Consider the following 20,048-nt stretch of genomic DNA (forward strand, 5'->3'; position numbering starts at 1 on the left):
CACTGCACTCGAGGGCATTGCTGATGGGATCGGCCCCATGGTGGAGGGGGAAGCCCGCGCGCTCTCCTCTTCGGCCTTGACGCGCATCTTCAGCCACCTTCATCTTCGCGACCCCGACGTCGACCTCAGCGCCCTGCTTGAACGTGTGGACGAGGAGCGCTGCACAGCCACTGCCGAAGCCGTGAAGGACTGGGTGGACGCCCTGCTAAACAAGTTCCTCGCCATCGACCCCGCGCCCCAGGCCGAAGGTACCGCCGATGCTACAGCCATGGCTGACGACACAGGCGACGACAATGTTGCCGACAAAGGTGTGCTTCTCGCGGGCGACGGCAACGCCCAAGGCTAAGGAGAAGGCTTGCTGGTGGCGCTTCCCTCCACTTTTATTTCCTGCATCATGCACCATGCCTCGCGGAGCTGTTAAAACTTATGTTTGGTGTTTGAAGAACAATATGTCTTGTAATAATTTATTAGGATTCTCCGATTTTCTTCTTGTTGCTTTAGCGTTCTACGTTGGCAAGGCCCAGCCCCGCGCGTGCCGCAGCCGCCATTGGGTCGTCCAGTTCGTCAGGATGAGACCAAAGGGTGAGGGTCTACGTGGCCAGTTAGGCTCCTGAGGCGCGATGCTCAGGAGACCCCCTTGACGTTTAAACAACCTTCGGGAAGGAGACGTGAGAGTAGGCCTTAGCGTTCTGCGTCGGCAGGGCCTGGCCCCGCGCGTGCCTCAGCCGCCATTGGGTCGTCCGAATCACCAGGACGAGACCAAGGGGTGAGGGGCTACGTGGCCAGTTAGGCTCCTGAGGCGCGATGCTCAGGAGTACCCCTTGACGTACGAACAGGCCCCCATACTTGTCCTCACCGAGGACCCACTCGGGAGGGGCACGCGACGACCAGGTCCGAGGGACCTGGCAGGGTGGCGTACGCTTGGGTGTGACCCGAGCGTAGCCCCCGTGCCCAGCCCCCTCGCGCGACTCTCCTGAGGGGAAAGTGTTGCGACGAGGCTGGACACTGAGCCTGGAGGCTCCCTGAGGTTGGTACGGCCATGGGGCCGCCCTCAGTTGTTTATCACCAGCGCGAAGCATAGCGCTTCCGCACTTGCACGGGCATAGCCTCTCCTCGACCGTGTCGACTGCCAGCGCGGAGCATGGTGCTTCCACTGCTGCATGGGTGGGGGCTCCCTCTGAGTGAAGCCCCCGGGGCATGTACAGCCCCGCCCTGGCACATGGCTTGCACGGCAGGGCTAGACGAGGTGTGTCTGGGCACTCGTGAGCCAGCACGGGACTCACGAGGCCCTACCTCAAGGCGGGTTGCGCCTGATCTTGGCTCTTGATAGCTATGGTGGTCCTGCGAGATGGTTAGGTGACCTGCGCCGAATAAATCTCCTGAGGTGATCACATGAGAAGGCCAGACACCAACGGCCCTAGGAGGTGACGTGAATGGGACCGGCCCGCCAGACAGAGCTCAGTCGTTGGGTTATCGACGCTACAGGGATGGACCCAAGCACATACGTCCTGCCGAGTCTTCTCATGCGAAAAATCCTGAAGAAAGACAGCCGGCGCGCGGCTCCCGTGGTGACGAGGCACCGTGTCACGCGTCCTAGCTCATCCGCCCGTGATTAGCTCATGCGAGGGCCAAGCACCAAGAACCATGGGAGGTGACGTACACGGGAGCTGGCCTGCACGCCAAAGCTCAGCCTCTTGGGTTTAGCAACGTTGCAGGGACTAACCCGAGCACAGACGCCGTGCCGGTCCTTAATCATGAGGCGGTCGCAGGTGGGTTTGCAAGGGCGTACGATGTTCATGGCATCGAAGTGCCGGACTGGTAGGTGATAATCATAAGGTGACCCGTAGGAGGAGGCAAGCTAGTTCAGATATATGCAAGAACGATACATGCCACAGGGACGGACCCATGCGGCCTTGGGATGATGCAGCCCGAGGGGCGCCCCCAACGGAGTAAGTGGAAGATGCAAAAGGATACACGTCGCAGGGACATACCCGTGCGACCTGGGGATGATGCAGCCCGAGGGGCGCCCCTAGCTGAATGAACTAGAAACGTCACCTAGCACCGTTGTTGACGAGGTGTTGGAGTATCTGAAGACGCGTGCTGAAGAAGTTGCTCCTCACGAGCCGCCAGGGTCCTGAGCCTCAGGAGGCTCGCGGAGGTCGGGAGGCACGTGAAGGACCGTCGCCATCTCCCCCAGGACCGCCTGGTGACTGGCTTCCTCGGCTGCCAGGATGCTCTGCAAGTGGCGCTGGAAGGTGACAGCCGCGTTCAGCAAGCCGAAAGGCATGCGAACGTAGCTGTGTGGTGGGCCTTCACACCGGCCGACGCGCGATGGCCAGAAGCGCTCCTGAGATGCGGCTCTGTTGAGCCCTGGAATGTCGACGCAGACGCGCAGCTCGTCGTCTGCGCCAGGACAAGGAGCTGCGCCTGGTGGTGGGCGGCAGTCGCCGCGCACAGCTCTTGCCTCTTGAAGCTCCTTGGTGGTCTTGGTGATGAACTCCTAAGCACCAGGGACCTTGTGCCTTGTGCCCTGATGAGGGAAGTGTGCTGTGAAGCATGCCTCCATGTGGTGCCCGAGCGCCTCCCTCATGACGGTGGCTAGGTCTGAGGCCCTACAGAAGAGAGCCCCTGAGCCTAGCCTGAGGAGGGCGCCGGGCGCACCTTCCTATGCAAGAGAGGCAGGTGCCCCATCTGCGGGCACAGGTCCTGAGGTGGTGCCGCTGGAGACACCGCTCTCCTGAAGCCCTTGGTGGAGCAGCTGCTTTTTCTTCTTGGGGACGGCCTCAGGAGGGTAGATCATGACGGAGCGCCTTCGTTGTCTGGGTCCTCGACCGTCGCAGCCTGGTAGGCGCGCTCGAGAGAGCACACTGCGTCCTTCTCTTCGTAGGCGATCTTGATGACGCCGCAGCTACCTGGCATCTTGAAGGCGTTGTAACCATGATGAGTCACTGCCATGAACTTGGCCAGGGCTGGGTACCCGAGGATGGCGTTGTACGGAAGGCGAATGTGGGCGACGTTGAAGTCAATGAGCTTAGTGTGGTAGTTGTCGCTCTTGCCAAAGGTGACAGGGAGGCGGATCTGCCCTATTGGGGTGGTGGAGCCGTCGGTCACTCCTGAGAAAGGTTTGGTCGGCTGCAGCTGGTCATATGGCACTTGGAGGCGGTCGAACGTATCGATGGAGAGAACGTTGAGCCCTCCACCGCCATCATGAGGGTCTTGGTGACAAGGACATTGCTGATGATGGGAGAGCAGAGCATCGGGAAGGCGCCGGCAGTTGCCGCGCACTTGTGCTGGTCTAACGAGCTGAAGGTGATGGTGCACTTGGACCACCGGAGCGGGCGCATGGCCTCGTGAAAGGATCGAGAAGAGGTGTCTGGAGGGGGGTGAATAGATTCTTAGCAAGAAAAGTGGCAGTTTTTAATTTATTCAAGTTGAAGTGGAGTTTTAGCACAAGTTTAAACATTCACAACACATTCAAGCAAGCATGGCAGGAGTATATGAGCAGCGGAAAGTAAAGCATGCAATTTGCAAGAATGTAAAGGGATGGGATTGGAGTGTGCAAACGCAATTGGAGACACGGAGATTTTTGGCGTGGTTCCGATAGGTGGTGCTATCGTACATCCACGTTGATGGAGACTTCAACCCACGAAGGGTAACGGTTGCGCGAGTCCACGGAGGGATCCACCCACGAAGGGTCCACGAAGAAGGAACCTTGTCTATCCCACCATGGCCGTCGCCCACGAAGGACTTGCCTCACTAGGGTAGATCTTCATGAAGTAGGCGATCTCCTTGCCCGTACAAACTCCTTGGTTCAACTCCACAATCTTGACGGAGGCTCCCAAGTGACACCTAACGAATCTAGGAGACACCACTCTCCAAAAGGTAATAGACGGTGTGTTGATGATGAACTCCTTGGTCTTGTGCTTCAAATGATAGTCTCCCCAACACTCAACTCTCTCTCATAGGATTGGATTTGGTGGAAAGATGATTTGAGTGGAAAGCAACTTGGGGAAGGCTAGAGATCAAGATTTATGTGGTTGGAATGGAATATCTTGACCTCAACACAAGTTTAGGTGGTTCTCTCTCAGAAAATGTGTGTTGGAAGTGTAGGCATGTTCTGATGGCTCTCTCCGCGAATGAAGAGTGGGTGGAGGGGTATATATAGCCTCCACACAAAATCTAACTGTTACACACAATTTACCAAACTCGGTGGGACCAAATCAGAAAACTCGGTCAGACCGATTTAGTTCATACACTACAAAAAAATACACTTCCGTGATGATACGTGTTTGTCACAGTAGGTCGCATTTTTTGTCATGCATGTACATCCATGACAATTTTATGACAGAATCAAGATAGTCATACCTGTGCTGTCGTAGAAGTGTTCCATGACATTACCAAAATTATCATCACGGAAGTGTCCACTTCCATGACGATAAATCGTGCGTCACAGAAGTGCTTTCGTCAAGGGTGACCGACACGTGGCATCCACCGTAACGGAATGTTGTTAAGCTATCGGGTCCGGTTTTGGATCCGATAACCCGTTAAGAGCCCCGATTAATGGGGATTTTCCACGTGTAAAATCATCATTGGCTGGAGGAAACACGTGTCAGCTCATCGTTGGGACAGATGTCATCCACTCATTGGACACAAAGCGCCTATGATATGTCGACACATGGCACGGCCCAACAGAGGCCCATTCCTGTGAAAAGGCCGGCCCATTTTACTTGGTCAAAAGGTGGCGGGCCGTCCCACGGCAAGCCTGTTAACGGCATGTTTGCATATAGCCCATTTACAGCCCGCTAACCCAGGGCCCGTTTACGGCCTAACCGAATTAGGCCGAGTAGCGTCATCTGGGCCGTCCAATATAATTCCAGCCCGTTTTAACTTCCGGCCCATGTATGGCCCATGACGTTTTTCGTCCCATATGAGGCCCTTATTACTCTCGGCCCATTAACGGCCCGTGGTAAAACTGGCCCGTAATGAACAGTGTATCACTTTATACCCATTAACGGCCCGTGGTGAAACTGGCCCCTAATGAACAGTGTATCACTTTATACCCATTAACGGCCCATTATTCAGCTGGGCCGTTTCCAGCCCATGTTATCTTTCGGCCTTCTCGGGGCCCATTTATTCTTGGGCTCATTTCCACATTCATTTACTTACGGCCCGTTACTGTCATTTTCTGCTTGTGGGCCAAATTCAGCCTGTGGTTACAGTTGGCCCGTTTGTGGCCCGTTAATACGTTGGGCCGTTTTGATAGCGTCATCAAAATACGGCCGATTAATGATGGCCCGTTATGGTCGGCCCATGAACGGATGTTTTCAACTCTAGCCCATTTACGGCCATAATGTGGTCTGTTATTGGCCCATGTTTGGCCAACCGATCATAAGCTCGTAGAAGGCCCATTGATGATACGGCCCATAGAAGGCCCATTGTGTCTACGACCCGTATAAGGCCCATTGTTTCTATGCCACGTAGAAGGCCCATTGTTTCTATGGCCCTTAGAAGGCCATTGTTTCTACGGCCCGTAGGAGGCCCATGTAAACTACAGCCGGTGGGCATCAAAGTTCGCCACCAGTGCAAATATAGGGAACACCCTACACTATACAAAAATGGCTTGCTGTTTTCTTCAGCCGGTGGCTGCACGTTAAGAACAAATTTTGTATCGCACCAAAATAAATTACAACTATAAAACAAAAGGAAGGTTGGCATAAAAGTTAACAGCCTAGCAGATAAATGCACCACCAGAAGTTCAGAAGCTCAGTTCATTTGACCTGACTGTTACGTTTTCATGTTGTATTGTCCGATGGAGCACCATAACCTTCGCCTTCAGTTCTCCTAGGCTCCTGAACAACATAGCAAATGTCTGATAGTCTAGTTTCAAAACCATGCATATCTTGACAACATCGAACAATGTCTCCCCTTGTTTCACAAAGGGTCTCTGTTAGGGAATGGACTTGTGTCTGGAGCGCAGATACAAGATTGTTTTGAGATTGCATATGTTGATCATGAGGCGGTTTGGACGAGATTGCCTTAACAGCCAACCTAGTATTACGCAGGAACGTGCTTTTGGCACTATTAGTGGACAGGTACTGACCCACTGCAGCAAGAGCTGACATTGCGGTTATAGTTGCCTCGCCACCTTCAGAAGGTGGCGGTTCCACCATTTTTTCCATAGCCCGCTGAAAAGTTGTGGTTTTACATTAGTAGTTCCAAAACAGAAGATATTAAGGAGGCAGCAAAACCAAACAAAATAGCTTTGGTCTATATACAGAACTTATTCTGGTGAACCCATGTAAAATAATAGTTGTATTTTATTGCAAAGTACATAATCAAACCAGGTTCCAAACATATGACCATGTACCATCGCTAATGTATTGTCTATTTCTTCACATTGTATTGAGGGCTAAGGATAAAGAGACGAAGTTTATAATACGGTAAGCATAGTATGACATCATTCATATCACAAAACAACTGAGAACAGACAAACAGGCAATTGTAATGTTGTGTGGGAAAGTCCAGCACGGAACTAGATTACAGGTCAAGATCAAAGGAACATCACTCCTCTCTTTTAAACCTTGTAAGGTGCAATGATATGCTAAGACAATTGTGTATAAAATTGAAAAGAGTAATAGACATTAGATGCAAACCATGCAGTTCAAGGCACAAGTCAGAGTAAGTAGTAGTTAAAAGGCATAAGGATTAAGGACTTACAACAGCGGCTTTGACTGGTGTAGTCATGCCCTTCTTCTGGCTGGTGTGACGGTCCTTGAAGATTTCCACAACATTTGGTTCAGGTACTTTTTGGTCCTTGCGGGCTTTCCTCTGCATTTGGAACAAGTCAATATAGATCTGATAATATGGTACAGCGAAAAGAGTGAAACAACAGCTAATTACAAGAGCCTCGCAGTGTGCAATATAGCTACGAGATGCTGTCGTCTGTTGGAATTTCACTTTCGTACGACTGGCCTTGCTCTTTGAACAGTTCACCTACAAGAAGATAGATTTGTGTGGCACATGGGTAAATAGGACTTCAACATGTGATCTGATCACATATATATAATGTACCTGATACTTCGGATCGGACCAGTGTTTAACGAGGCCTCTCCAGTCTTCATCAGATATATTTTCCACTGGAGATGTTTGGGCAAGTTCACTGTTAGCCTTGCCTTCAAAGTGAGTTTTCCTCAAGTTATACCGATACTGTCGTAGAGCAGTCTTGAAAACATGCATGCAAGCTTGTCTGGTTGCATCATCTTGGCTATCCAACATGAACCTCATCTGTTGAAAATTATGGGAGTCTCATTATCAGCAACCTAGAAAGTATTGGACAGAGCAAGACGATATTACTGTCGGCGTTCTGGGAACGGGGGTCCCCAGACTTGCCTGTCTGTGGCCCACAGCATGGCTAAGTCACCAAGCCGTACGGCCCATCTTCATCAACAAGGCATCCAAGACCCTCGCAAGGGTCCAAGCCTCGCGAGGCGGACGACGCAAGACCTCCTTTGGAGTGGCCTAGCCAGGCAGGCTCACGAGGAGCAGAGATATCAAGGCGGGGCAAACCTCACGAGGCTCTCATGACGTGAGCCATGACGAACGAAACCAGGCGGGCGCCAGGCGGGTGCCAGGCGGGCGCCAGCGCGCGCAGCGTCCTTATTTCCTCTTTGGTGCTAAGGAGGCCAGCGCAGGTGAAGAGTACAGAGGCATCAGGCAAAGGTTGCAATATTGGTGCAACAAGACCGAGACCAGGAGGACGGCAAGACGGAGGTCATCGTGGAGCCCAAGACGGCGTCACCACCAGAGCTTTTCGCAGGCGAAGACCACTTTTGTCAGGATAGCTTGTACTAGCTGTCCCCCTTCAAATTTGCCCGCCGTTGTTGGCTCCCTTCCCGCTCGATATTTGGGAAGAGGACCAGGGCCTATATAAGTAGAGCTAGCCACCATAGTGGGGGAGATGGGATCTTAGCTTGATCCAACCCGATCGAGAGCCTACCCTAGCCATAAGAACACCTCAACCTCAGGAGGCTGTTCTTCCCTTGTACTGTTCATCATCAGCCCTAGAGGCAATCCACCACCACCACACTGGAGTAGGGTATTACACCACAACGCTGGCCCGAACCAGTATAAACCTCGTGTCTTTCTGTGTTGCGAGTTCGTCCGCGAGATCTTAGCAAGCTAGGGCGTAGATCGGTAGGAGGGAAAGACTTCGCGCGCACCCCAGTGTTTGAACCTTAAGGGTTTGCCGGAACCCCACATCCGACATTTGGCGCACCAGGTAGGGGTGCGCTGGAGCTTCTTCTCCACCAACCAGCTCGCCGACGCTCCCCAGCCACGATGTCCGGCGACTCAAGGGCCGGCTCTGACCGCTGGGCAGCCTGGCCAGCCCGGGCAGTGCCGCCTGACCATGAAGATCTCGACCCCGCACTCCAGGCGGCGCGAGCGCCGCCAAACTCCGCCGGGCGCGGGCAGCGTGGCAGGCATCGTCCACCCTCCCCCGCGGCAAGTACGGGCCGCCGCAAGAGCAGCGAGCCATGCCGCAGCAATGGCGCCGCACTCACGGCGGGAGCAAGCAAACATACGGGCAGCGCTCATCGTGGCAAGGGAGCTGCTGCAATGCAGGCTGATGGAAAGCGGCCGGGATACACTGCTGGAGCGTGTTGCCCAGCTGCTGGATGCAGCGGCGTCGGGAGCACCACCCTTCTGCTATCGACTTCCTCCTTAGGCCACTGCAGGGCCACGCGGTGAACCTCACCACATCCGCGCGTCATCAACTACGCCCGGGGGCTTCATCAACATCAGCACGGCCAGCGGCGTAGGGGGCTCCGACGCCCCCATGCCGCCCGCGACAAGCACGAGCGCAAGCGTCGCCCTCCATGGTCCCAGCCAGATGCCACGCTACCATCCTCAGGACGCCATCCTGGGCCGAGCAACATGGAGCATGGGGCACCACAGCGAGGTGTTCGGGGTGACGGCCCCGGAAGCCTACGTGCCCTGCATGATGGACCAAGAGTACGCACCAGAGGACGACCCCGGCTCATTCATGTGAGAATATTGGGGAGAGGGAGCGGTAGGAGCCAAAGCTTTCCAAGAACCAACGGAGAACCACGACGATCGCGCCAGCAAGGACAACTACAGGGTACCGCTAATCTCTCAGGAACAGGCTTATGCTAACCATGGGCTGCAGATGAATCAGGTTGCAGCGTCGATCGACGACCGTGGCACGGCAGCACCTGTTCCAACAAGGGAGACATGCTGGGGGCCACCGGGAGGGAGCCAAGAGCAAGGCCCCTCCCCGCGGCGCGCGACGCCTGGCGACACCCGGAGGTAGGCCCTCTACCGGGGAGGCCTCGACAACCCTTCCCCCGGCAGAGGACCTGTGGTCGCCGGGGGCAACACTGGCGTCCTCTTTCCCTCCTTTGTGTCGTCCCGGTGACCGGTCGGCTCAAAGGAGGTCAAGGGTGGCGCAAGGCGGGGCCCTCGTCTGGCGATATGAAGCAAGGCTGGTACCTGTGAAGAAGGCCCAGCGCCTGTGAAGCTCGCCGCCCGTGACACTCTCACGTAATAATGAGTTGGGGTTGTACACGCCCCGGAGTCTCAGAGGTGCTGGCCTCAGGCCCCTGGGCTCCCTCCCACGCCTAGTGGCAGCACTTAGCTCCGTGCTGGTGAGAAGACTTGAAGACCAGAAGACTAGACTAGGTGCCGGACGGAGCCTTTTGCTTTGGATCTCTCTGTCTGTAGCTTTGCTTTCTGGATCTGGATTTGAGTTGAAGCTGAGTTTTTATCGATGCGCGCGGGGGGAGCCTTTTTCGAGCAATTTCTTGCCTTCTGGATCTCGTTTTGTCTGGGACTCATGTCCGCCGCCTTCCCCTCACGAGCTCCTCGTGAGCGGGACAGCGCGAAGCGCGCACGCCAAGTGCGCGCTAGCACTACAACTGGTGCTCACCTCTAGAGGGGCCCCTTCTGACGGGGCGACGAGCTCCGCAGGGTTCTCAGTAACTCGACGCGTCGCAAAGCTGGCGCTGACTAAGGTAAGCCACGATAGAGGACTCGCATCCGGATTCACGAGTTCACGAGGACACAAACTCACATCACATAGGAAAGTAAAAACTGCAATTTGCTTACATGAGGGGCTCCCCCTCCCAAAATTCTCTTACAAGTTTTCCAAGGGCCATGCCCGAGCTTCGTGTGCAGGATGAAACGACAGGAGAACATGGGATCAGCCAGAAATGTCGCTTGCTACATCACCCGCAGATGCGTCACTCGCGTCGTCATCGTCTTCATCCGCAACGTCGCCACCGCCGGCGACGCCCCCGACGCCGTCATCAACCACGTCGCCTTCGTCTGCGGCGACCACCAGCCCGTCATCTTCCGAAGTGAAGGCCCTGACCAACGCGTCCATGTTGTCTTCAACCCAACGCGCCAAGTCATCCCGGACGACCGTTGGAACGGGGGCGATGGCAGCGTCGAAATCAAAGTTGGGGTCGGCATTTAGAAGGTGGCTGAAGACACGGGAGAAAGCGCGCCAAGCAGGCCACGCCCCCTTTCCTCCACAAGCAGGCGAGCTCTGGCAGATCGAGCCTCCAGGCGCGTTACCACCTCAGTGAAGAAGATCAGATGGCTGGCGTAGTCATTCGAGTGAGGGGCCGGCACCTCCACGTCACAAATATGGCCCAGGGCGGTGTTGGCCCTGTTCCGAAGATCCTGAAGCATAGGAGCGTGCTCGCGCTCCAGCGTTCGTCGTTGGAGCACTTCCTCCGTGTTCTGCCATGCAACGGCCTCAGCGTCATCAACCCGCCTATGAAGGGAGCGCAGATCGGCGCAGGCGGAGGCCAAGTCCGCCTGCGCCGTAACCAGGGCGGCGGCCGTGGCCTCCGCGCGCCTCTCAGCCTCATCCAACCTGGGCCTGAGGGCAGCGGCCCTGCCCGCATCCTCCGTACCCGCGAGCTTGAGCTCCAGGTCGTACCTACCCTCCAGGTCCGCGCGAACCTCGGCCACCCGGCGCTTCACCTCCTCCTGAACTCCGGCCTCGCGAGCCCCGACGGCATCCTCTGCTTGAGCAACTTGACGTTCCCTCGTCTCCAGTCGCTCGAGCTCGAGGCTGCGCTCCACGGCTTCCAGGGTCAGCGTCTCACCGTGCTTCCGGACCTCCTCATCCTCCGCGGGCGTCCCCCTCAGCGATGCAAGAGCGGCCCTGCGCGCCTCCACCTGCTGCTCAAGGGATGCGCTCCAGGCCTGGAGCTCCCACGCGCGTTCCTCCGCAGCCTCGCGACGGTGGTCAGCCTCGCAAGCCTCTTCCAAGGCTCGCGAGCGGGCTTCATGGGCGATCTTGAGGGACGCCTCGGCCTTCGCATTCTCAAGGTCACGCTGATAGCGACCGAGGTTGATGGCCACCCTCAGCTTGCACCGCTCCTCCACCAGCCGGAGACCTTCGGCCTCAAGGCGTGAGTCAACACCCGCGAGCTCTTCACCAAGTCGGCTCATCGCGCCCATCGCCTCCTGGAAGAGCTCGTGACGAACCACGCTCTGCCCGCGCTCGACCTCGAACACTCGACCCTCCTCGTCCTCCACCTCGGGGGCTGCGGGCGGGGCGCCAAGCGGCACGCCACCCCCTGGCAGGGGGCTAGGGGCTGACGCCGCACCTGACGCCAGCCCGTCCTCGTGAGAAGCCCAAGTCGGCTGAGGCTCGCTGCTTGAAGAGGAACCAAAGATCGAAGCCAGCCAGCTGCTGCCCATGACCGAAGGAGGAGCCTTGGGCACGCCCTCCAAGCTCCACGCCAGACCGTGGGGGAGGGATGGCCAAGCTGCGGGCTCAGCGCGCCGCGAAAGCAGAGATGCTCCCCCGACCGACCCAGCTCCGAGGGCGGTAGGAAGACCTGGAACGCTCAAGGTGGATGGGGGAGTTGATGAAGGAGGAGGCCGCTTCTCGGGAGACGCAACAGCTTCAACGGAAGGAGCCCTGGAGAACTGACGTCAGGATAAGGAGGCTACACTCAGGAAGCCGTGACAACAAGGTACTTATGCGTCAATGGCGATGTACTTTCGCCGCTTCAACGGCCCGAAGATGTTGCTGCCGCTAGGGGATCATTTCCTCTTGCGGAGCTCCTCGAAGTGCACACAAATACGACCGAAATGCTGGACGTGACGGCCGGTGCGCAGCAGGGCCGAAGAAGAGCCTGAAAGGATATCTTCAGGGGTGCCCGGTTGTGGCAAACAGCCGGGCACCGTCTCACCACAACCTCCCGGGGCTCCTGGAGCCTTGGCCTCGGGAGCGGCATGCTGCACCTCCTCAATAATCGGCGCCTCAGGAGGGGGGTCGCAGGCCCCCGAAGATGACGCCCCAGGATCACCATTCGGCATGTGTTCCTCAGGACCCGAGCCACCGGCCCCCGTCGGAGCTCGCTCTACCGCACCTTCACCTGGGGCGAGCTCGGCACCGGCGGCGAAGAAGGGAACCATGACGACGGGGTTCTCGCGGGGCCCCACCAGTCCGATCGGCCGCAGCCCCCATTCGTCGAAGGAAGGCATGCTCGCTGCAAACTCATCCTTGTTCTTGCAGCGATACAGCAGGCAATTCTTCCCAGGCATTTCGGCCGGCAAAGGGACACCTGTCAAGACCTTTAGCACTGTTTTCCGCGTCCCAAGAGGGAGCCTAGGCTCCTGGAACCTCATGTGGTCCTGACTGTTGAGCAAGGTCCACATTGGGCGAGAGTGGCGCTGAAGCGGAGCAACCCGGCATTTGACGAACTCCTTCACCACCATCGGCGCGGTCACGCCGCGGTCCTTCAGCAGCCTCAGCCTGGCCCAGACGAGAGCAAGGTGGGGGTTCGAGAGCTTCTGGTGGCTCCAGCCGGAGTTTGGAACAGCAGGCCCCGTCGGGAGACGAAGCAGGGGGCTGAGCACGCCGACATCGACAAACACCCATCGCGTACGAAACTCGCTCGTGGATGAAAAGAACTCAAAATAAATCCCCGCGCCCGCGGTCGCAGCCACGGCCTGGAAGCTCACGCACCCCGAGCATTGCTGAGGGTCGACCAGATGCAATGAGAAGAAGTGACGGAGGAGGGCCACCGAAGGAGCGATGCCCGCCATGGCTTCACACACAAAGGCAAAGACAGCAAGAAGAGTCACTGATTGGGGGTCAAGATGCAGCATGTGGATCTGGTAATGCTCTAGCACCGCATTGAGGAAGGCGGAGAAGGGAGGAATCAGGCCAGCCCAGAGGGCATCTATGAAGATTGGGACCTCGGTGGCTGCCCGAGCCATGCGAGTGCGAGACGCAGGCCAAGCCACCGTTCCCCACTCGTTGAAGCTGGAAGCGAGCATCGGACACACCTTGTCCATGGCCTCGTCGTTGAGCACCCGGGATCGGCCTAGCACCGGCTCGACAGCTGGAGGTGCGCCTCACGGAGACATTGGCTTCTTCCCCTTGTCCGCTTGTTTTGGCGCCATGACAACGAAGCAGGGGGAGGGCAGGTCAGATCGGAGAAGGGAAGCAGAGTCTCAAGGAAGCATGGGGATTGGGGAAGCAAGGCGCAAGCGACGGAGGAATAACTGTGTAGACCGCGGGGGCCGCATAGCAAGGCAGATTCAAAGGCAGCGTGGGGAAGCGGAGGGGCCCATGTCCAATCAACCGCCACGCGTCGACCGAGGCCGCAGGCTTTTGGGGCCCGCGGTGCTCTGAACTTGACCCTTGGCTTCGCCGCGAAGCCAAGCCCGAGCGCACCTTGGGCCCGGGGGCTACTGTCGGCGTTCTGGGAACGGGGGTCCCCAGACTTGCCTACCTGCAGCCCACAGCGTGGCTAAGTCACGAGGTCGTACGGCCCATCTTCATCAACAAGGCATCCAAGACCCTTGCGAGGGTCCAAGCCTCGCGAGGCGGACGACGCAAGACCTCCTCTAGAGTGGCCTAGCCAGGCAGGCTCACGAGGAGCAGAGATATCAAGGCGGGGCAAACCTCACGAGGCTCTCGTGACGTGAGCCATGAAGAACGACACCAGGCGGGCGCCAGGCGGGCGCCAGCGCGCGCATCGTCCTTATTTCCTCTTTGGTGCTAAGGAGGCCAGCGCAGGCAAAGAGTACCGAGGCATCAGGCAAAGGTTGCTATATTGGTGCAACGAGACCGAGACCAGGAGGACGGCAAGACGGAGGTCATCGTGGAGCCCAAGACGGCATCACCACCAGAGCTTTTCGCAGGCGAAGACCACTTTTGTCAGGATAGCTTGTACTAGCTGTCCCCCTTCAAATTTGCCCGCCGTTGTTGGCTCCCTTGCCGCTCGATATTTGGGAAGAGGACCAGGGCCTATATAAGTAGAGCTAGCCACCATAGTGGGGGAGATGGGATCTTAGCTTGATCCAACCCGATCGAGAGCCTACCCTAGCCACAAGAACACCTCAACCTCAGGAGGCTGTTCTTCCCTTGTACTGTTCATCATCAGCCCTAGAGGCAATCCACCACCACCACATTGGAGTAGGGTATTACACCACAACGGTGGCCCGAACTAGTATAAACCTCGTGTCTTTCTGTGTTGCGAGTTCGTCGAGTTCGTCCGCGAGATCTTAGCGAGCTTGGGCGTAGATCGGTAGGAGGGAAAGACTTCGCGCGCACCCCAGTGTTTGAACCTTAAGGGTTTGCCGGAACCCCACATCCGACAATTACTAGTTTCCATACATAACCATACTTACAGATAAATGGTCGAGGAAGGTGTTGAACTGAGTTTCGTCTTTGTCATTCCTGTACTGAATCCATGTTGGGAGGATATGTACATGACACCTAACAGCAACCGCTGCCTCTGATACTAACTTGGCTGACTCTGTAGCATCACGTGGCCTTTTTAAACCTACCTCAAAACAGATCTCCATTCTTCCTCCTCTAGATTTAGTTAACCTATCGAGCATTCCCTGATGTTTGTTTCCTCTAGCCTAGGTGCTAGTCCAACAACAAACATAGGAAGTGTTAGTGTACATCAAACTGTGAGACTACATATAAAGAAGCATGCAACTGTAACTTGACTCCAGCAACTACCTTCTTGCTGTTGAAGCTCACAAAGTTCATCTAATCTTGCCAACTCATCTTGTGTCAAGAGTGCTTCCGAAGTAGTGTCAGGTGGCAAGGGAGCTTGGGAACGTGCTGCTAGCTGAGTTGACGAACGAGTAAATCGTGCAGCTGGTGGTACTGTGGAAGGTGTTGCAACAACTAGGGTTGTCTCTGCTTGTTTGGTGGCAGCTATTTGTTTCTGTTTGGCTTGTTCTGCAGCTCGTGTAGCATGGGATACCCTGCCGGTACAATTTTCCGCTGGACTTTGACCTTCTATTGCACCATCAGTACCAGCAGAATCTGCAGGATTGTTCCGCTTCCCTTTCCCTGTCATTCTGTCTTGCTTCCTCTTTCTCTGTGCCATGTTAAGTCAAGCCGACAAGAAAAACGAATAACAATTTAGTTCTTCAGAACAAATGTACTTTGATGTAAGAACATGGTGTGATAGACAGATATTGTATGTTCTAGAAACTGGAACACGTGTCTTGGTCACAAGTATAATGTGTAAAGTAAGCAGATGCAATTCAACAAAATTAGAAGCAATACAAGCTAGACATCATACATAACATGCAACCACATATAACAGTGCCAAGTTAGAGGGAGCACCTGTGATGGTGCACTAGGGGAGACGTTCTCATCACCAACACAGCTACGTTGAGTGTCTATGCATGTGTTGTCTTGGAAATCATCTTGGGGGGATGGAGGAGTAGAATATGTAGATGCCCTCCATTTGGAAGGAGCACCTTCATCCGCTGCCTTGCTAACTTCCTTCCGCTTTATTGATTTTGAATTGTCAAGTAAAACCGACAAGAAAAAGCAATAAAATTCACTCTTCAGAACTCATTCGTGCATGATACTGACAATCACTACTTTGATGTAAGGCAAACACATGATTCCAGGATGGAATAATACGAAAAACAGGACGGCATGGCATATTCACAACTATTTGTGTAAACTAAGCAGAAACCATTTCACCAAATAAAAAGCAATGCAAGCTAGACACCACGTGAAAGATGCAACCAATATGACTCTGCCAAGTTAAAAGTGTCCCATCATAAATGGCATTTCAACAAATTAGAAGCAACGCATGCTATAAATCATATCAAAGATGCAACTAATATCACACTGCATATACTGAAGGTGTCTCGTCATATTGATTTATGCGGGATACAAAAAACAATAGTTTTATGTGAGGACATGCTTAATAGACAGATGTACTATGTACTAAATACAGGAAGGCATGTCACATTAACATGTATAATGTATAAGCTAAGCAGAATAGCACATGCAGTTTAACCAGATTGGAAGAATTACAATCTAGACACCATATGCAACATGCAACCACATTTCATGCTGCCAAGTTAGAGTAAGCACCTGCGATGCTAGTGTAGGGGAAATGCGGTAATCAACTACAGAGCTACGTTCACTATCTTCATCTAGCCTTGCTGTTTCTTGAGAATCATGTCGGGAGGCTGACGCTACATTCTTTAAATGAGGAGTATTCCGCTTACCTGACTGCCTCATCATAAGTGATTGATGAGGGATACACCAGAACATTAGTTTGATGTAAGAACATGGTTAATACACAGATGTACTAGTATGTACCAAAAACAGAAAGGCATGTCATATTCAAAGGTATAATGTGTAAGCTAAGCAGATGCAATTTAACCAAATTGGAAGCCATACAAGCTAGACATCTGTCTGGAGTGGTAAGCATGATCATCTAGGACCTGAGAGCCTGGTGGGTGGTGGGCTGCTTCGCCACCATCGCGGCTTTTTAGTTGGCTTCCAGGTGATGCCTCTCTTTGCTGGGCTTGTCACTGGCTCGGCCAGTGCCCTGACTAGCTATTTGTCTTCTGTTGCTCACGGGATGGTGGTTCATGTAAAAAAATATCTTTCCTTATCTTAATAAAGACCGACTTCGGCCTTTCGAATACAAGCTAGACACCATATGGAACATGCAACCACATATGACACCGTGAAGTTAAAGCAAGCATCTGGGATGGTGGTTCATGGCGAGCGAGATCATCAACTACAGAGCTACGTTCCCCGTCTCCATCTGCTAACACTATACCCTTTATAGTCTTGAAACATGTCTGGCTTAGCCGCGTACCACGCAGGAGCAACTTCTCTCTTATCTTTTCTGCTTCTGTGAAGGCAGGGTCTGAAATACCCTTGCATAAAAACACAATAGTGATAGTATGGGTGAAGTGTGTTCAGAACTAGTGCACTGTAAAAGTAGCAGATAGCAGGTGGCTGAAAAATAAATAACAGGAGACATATGATAGCTCTACAACATTGCATGGCAAACAAAATTAGATTCTACTCCGTATGATTTTCTAATATATGAGCACATGAAATGCAGGTACTCCTCCAGCACACCACCACATGTGGTCATGTCAAGATAACAGTCGACTGAAAATAAATAGGTCAGTCGATTTTTTTAATGAACCGTCCGATATATAAGGAACGGGCAGATGGCCTTCGTCTACCTCCCGCCAGTCACTGTTGATGATCTTTCTCGAACCGCCAGCGACCACCGGCCCAGACCCCTGCCTCTGCCGCCCCGCCCTCCCCTCGACCTCACACCACCGCCGTGCTTGGCAGCGCCCCAGGCCATCCCTTTAATCCCGGTCGACCTCCAGATCGGGCGCCAGTAGCTCTATGCCCCACATGCCCCTAAGATAAACACCAAGGCGCTGCTTCCCCGGCGTAAATAGGCGGACTAGCGCCTGTTATGCCGGGGAATGCTTCCGTTAATTGGGAATCAACTGACCAGGAATTGAAATTCAGGGGGGGCGACGGACCTCTAGCTAAGGTGAAATAGTATATGAGGAGGAACCTTGTGCATCGCAAGTTTCTAGGAACATCTAGTATCAAAAAGAAGCGGTCAACTAGTGTCTTCTGTGGGATGAATACCATGCAAGCAGACACGTAAGATTTGCACGAATAAGGGAAGAGGAGTACCCTTATCGGTTGCCAGTGTGGTCTCCTCCATATGTCGCGGCGATCTTCTTTTTTCTCCTGGGGGAACCGATGTTTTGGAGAACCGTGGATTCTTGGACAAAACCATGGCCAAATTGTTGACTGTGTTGCCGTGGCCGTATGTCGGCAGAGGGGAAGCAAATCCGAGGCGGCGAAGGACGGCTTAGCAGGAACAGCTCCGGTGCGGTGGAGGGTGGCGAAGTTGGAGCGGCAGCGGTGAGGCGCAGGACGGCGTGGTTGAACTGGCTCGGGTACGGACGGCTCGGCCTCGGCTTCAACTACTAGCCGTGGAGGGCGTTGCGGTGGACGACGACGTCGGGATATCGGCTCCGGCGTGATGGAGGAGGGCAGCGGTTGATGGGTGGAATGGGGTGGCGGACGGAGGACGCCGGGGTTTCGCGGCTGGTGGAGAGGTAGTTTTTGCGCCCACGGAGTAGTAATGGGGATCAGACGGGCGGGCGGGGGGGGGGAGGGGGAGAACCATGTTTCGGTCTCGGATGCGCTTGTTTTTGGCTTTTTTGAACAGAAGATGGGACGCGCTTGTTTGAAATTTGGGGAAAGTACAAACTTTGCCTCCCTCTTAAATTTCGGACCTACTGTGGGTCGGGGGTAGGATGGTAATCCCAGGTTTCCCAAATAGTGGGCGGGAGCGATTTCGGCCGCGCGCATGTGTGCTTAGGCGGCCATTGTGTATGAATGTTTTTCGGAGGCGGTTGCGTGACGTCTAGATGAAGCTACAAACCTACCCCGGTTTAGACCTTTGGATGTCGGGCCGGTAGGTTTCACGGGTCGGAGTTATTAGAAAAGTAATTTCCTTCTACTACCAAACATTGGTCTCACGCGGTTTCGGGCGAGTAGAGGCTCTTTTGGCGCTTCGTTCGAAATTTTGAAACACAAGCATTCACGTTTAGAGTACTCTTGAACTTTGAGGATTGACCTAAATAGACAACGTTAAATTTGACCTTGTATGTTTGAAAACCTCATTAAATTATCCGCTTCTTTTTGAAATTTTGACACTTGAAAATCCTATAACTACGATTACTTTGGAATGGAGGAGCTAAATTAGAATCTATTTTTTACACGACTACATATGCTATTATGTACAAAATCAGAGCAAAGATTGGTGCCCCATAATTTAGGTATGATTTACAAACGTCATGATATCAAATTCAAATAATTGAATGGAATTCATGTTGAATTTGATTTTTTAAAACCACCTTAAGTTGAATTCAAATGTATGCTAGTTCATAGGTAGCTATTTATAATGTTCATTGTGTAACTTTCATATGTATAATGTGCTTTACACACACAACATGAACTATACTCACGTTTATATTCGATTGCTAAAGCGATGCATTGTCTAGAGTTCAAATACTAACTATGTGGATCAATTGTGTCGAATAATAACATAGACATGCTCAAATTCGATAGAATCTAGATGTGTGATGGATCAATGACCGTTCCTTACGCGAATTGCAAATATCATGATCCCATCCTAATATTTGGATACAATTTATATCTTTAATCAATGTGTACAGCAGTCTTGTACGTGTAGTTTCACTCTCCATCGGTGGTCTCTCACACATGCTCACACACTCTCTCCCGAGGTGTCTTTCTGGCACACATGCTCTCGATATAACCCTCCCTCCCTCTCGTAACAATTTACGATTGTTTTCACTAACCTTTATCACAAGCACTCTTCCTCTCGCAAGCATACACACGCACAATCCCCATCCACTCTTTCTATATACATAGACCTGCCTACGTGTCTCCTGTACGCACATTATCTTTAGGCATGTCTCTCATGCATTGTCTCACACCTCTATTCCTAATCGATGAGTATGATTCTAGCAGAGCATTCTGTAGGATGCCCCTTAAAGTTAGGTTGGATGAATAGTAATATGAGAGATAAAGGGGTTACTTAGTCCGAGAACCCAGGGTTACAAATCCTAGCCGGCTTTGTCAGTGGACATAGAGTCCTTCACAATTATGCTATCTTTGTCTTGTACGACTAGTCATCCATGGG

This window comes from Triticum aestivum, chromosome 7D, assembly GCF_018294505.1.
Source record: "Triticum aestivum cultivar Chinese Spring chromosome 7D, IWGSC CS RefSeq v2.1, whole genome shotgun sequence".
NCBI lineage: Eukaryota > Viridiplantae > Streptophyta > Magnoliopsida > Poales > Poaceae > Triticum > Triticum aestivum.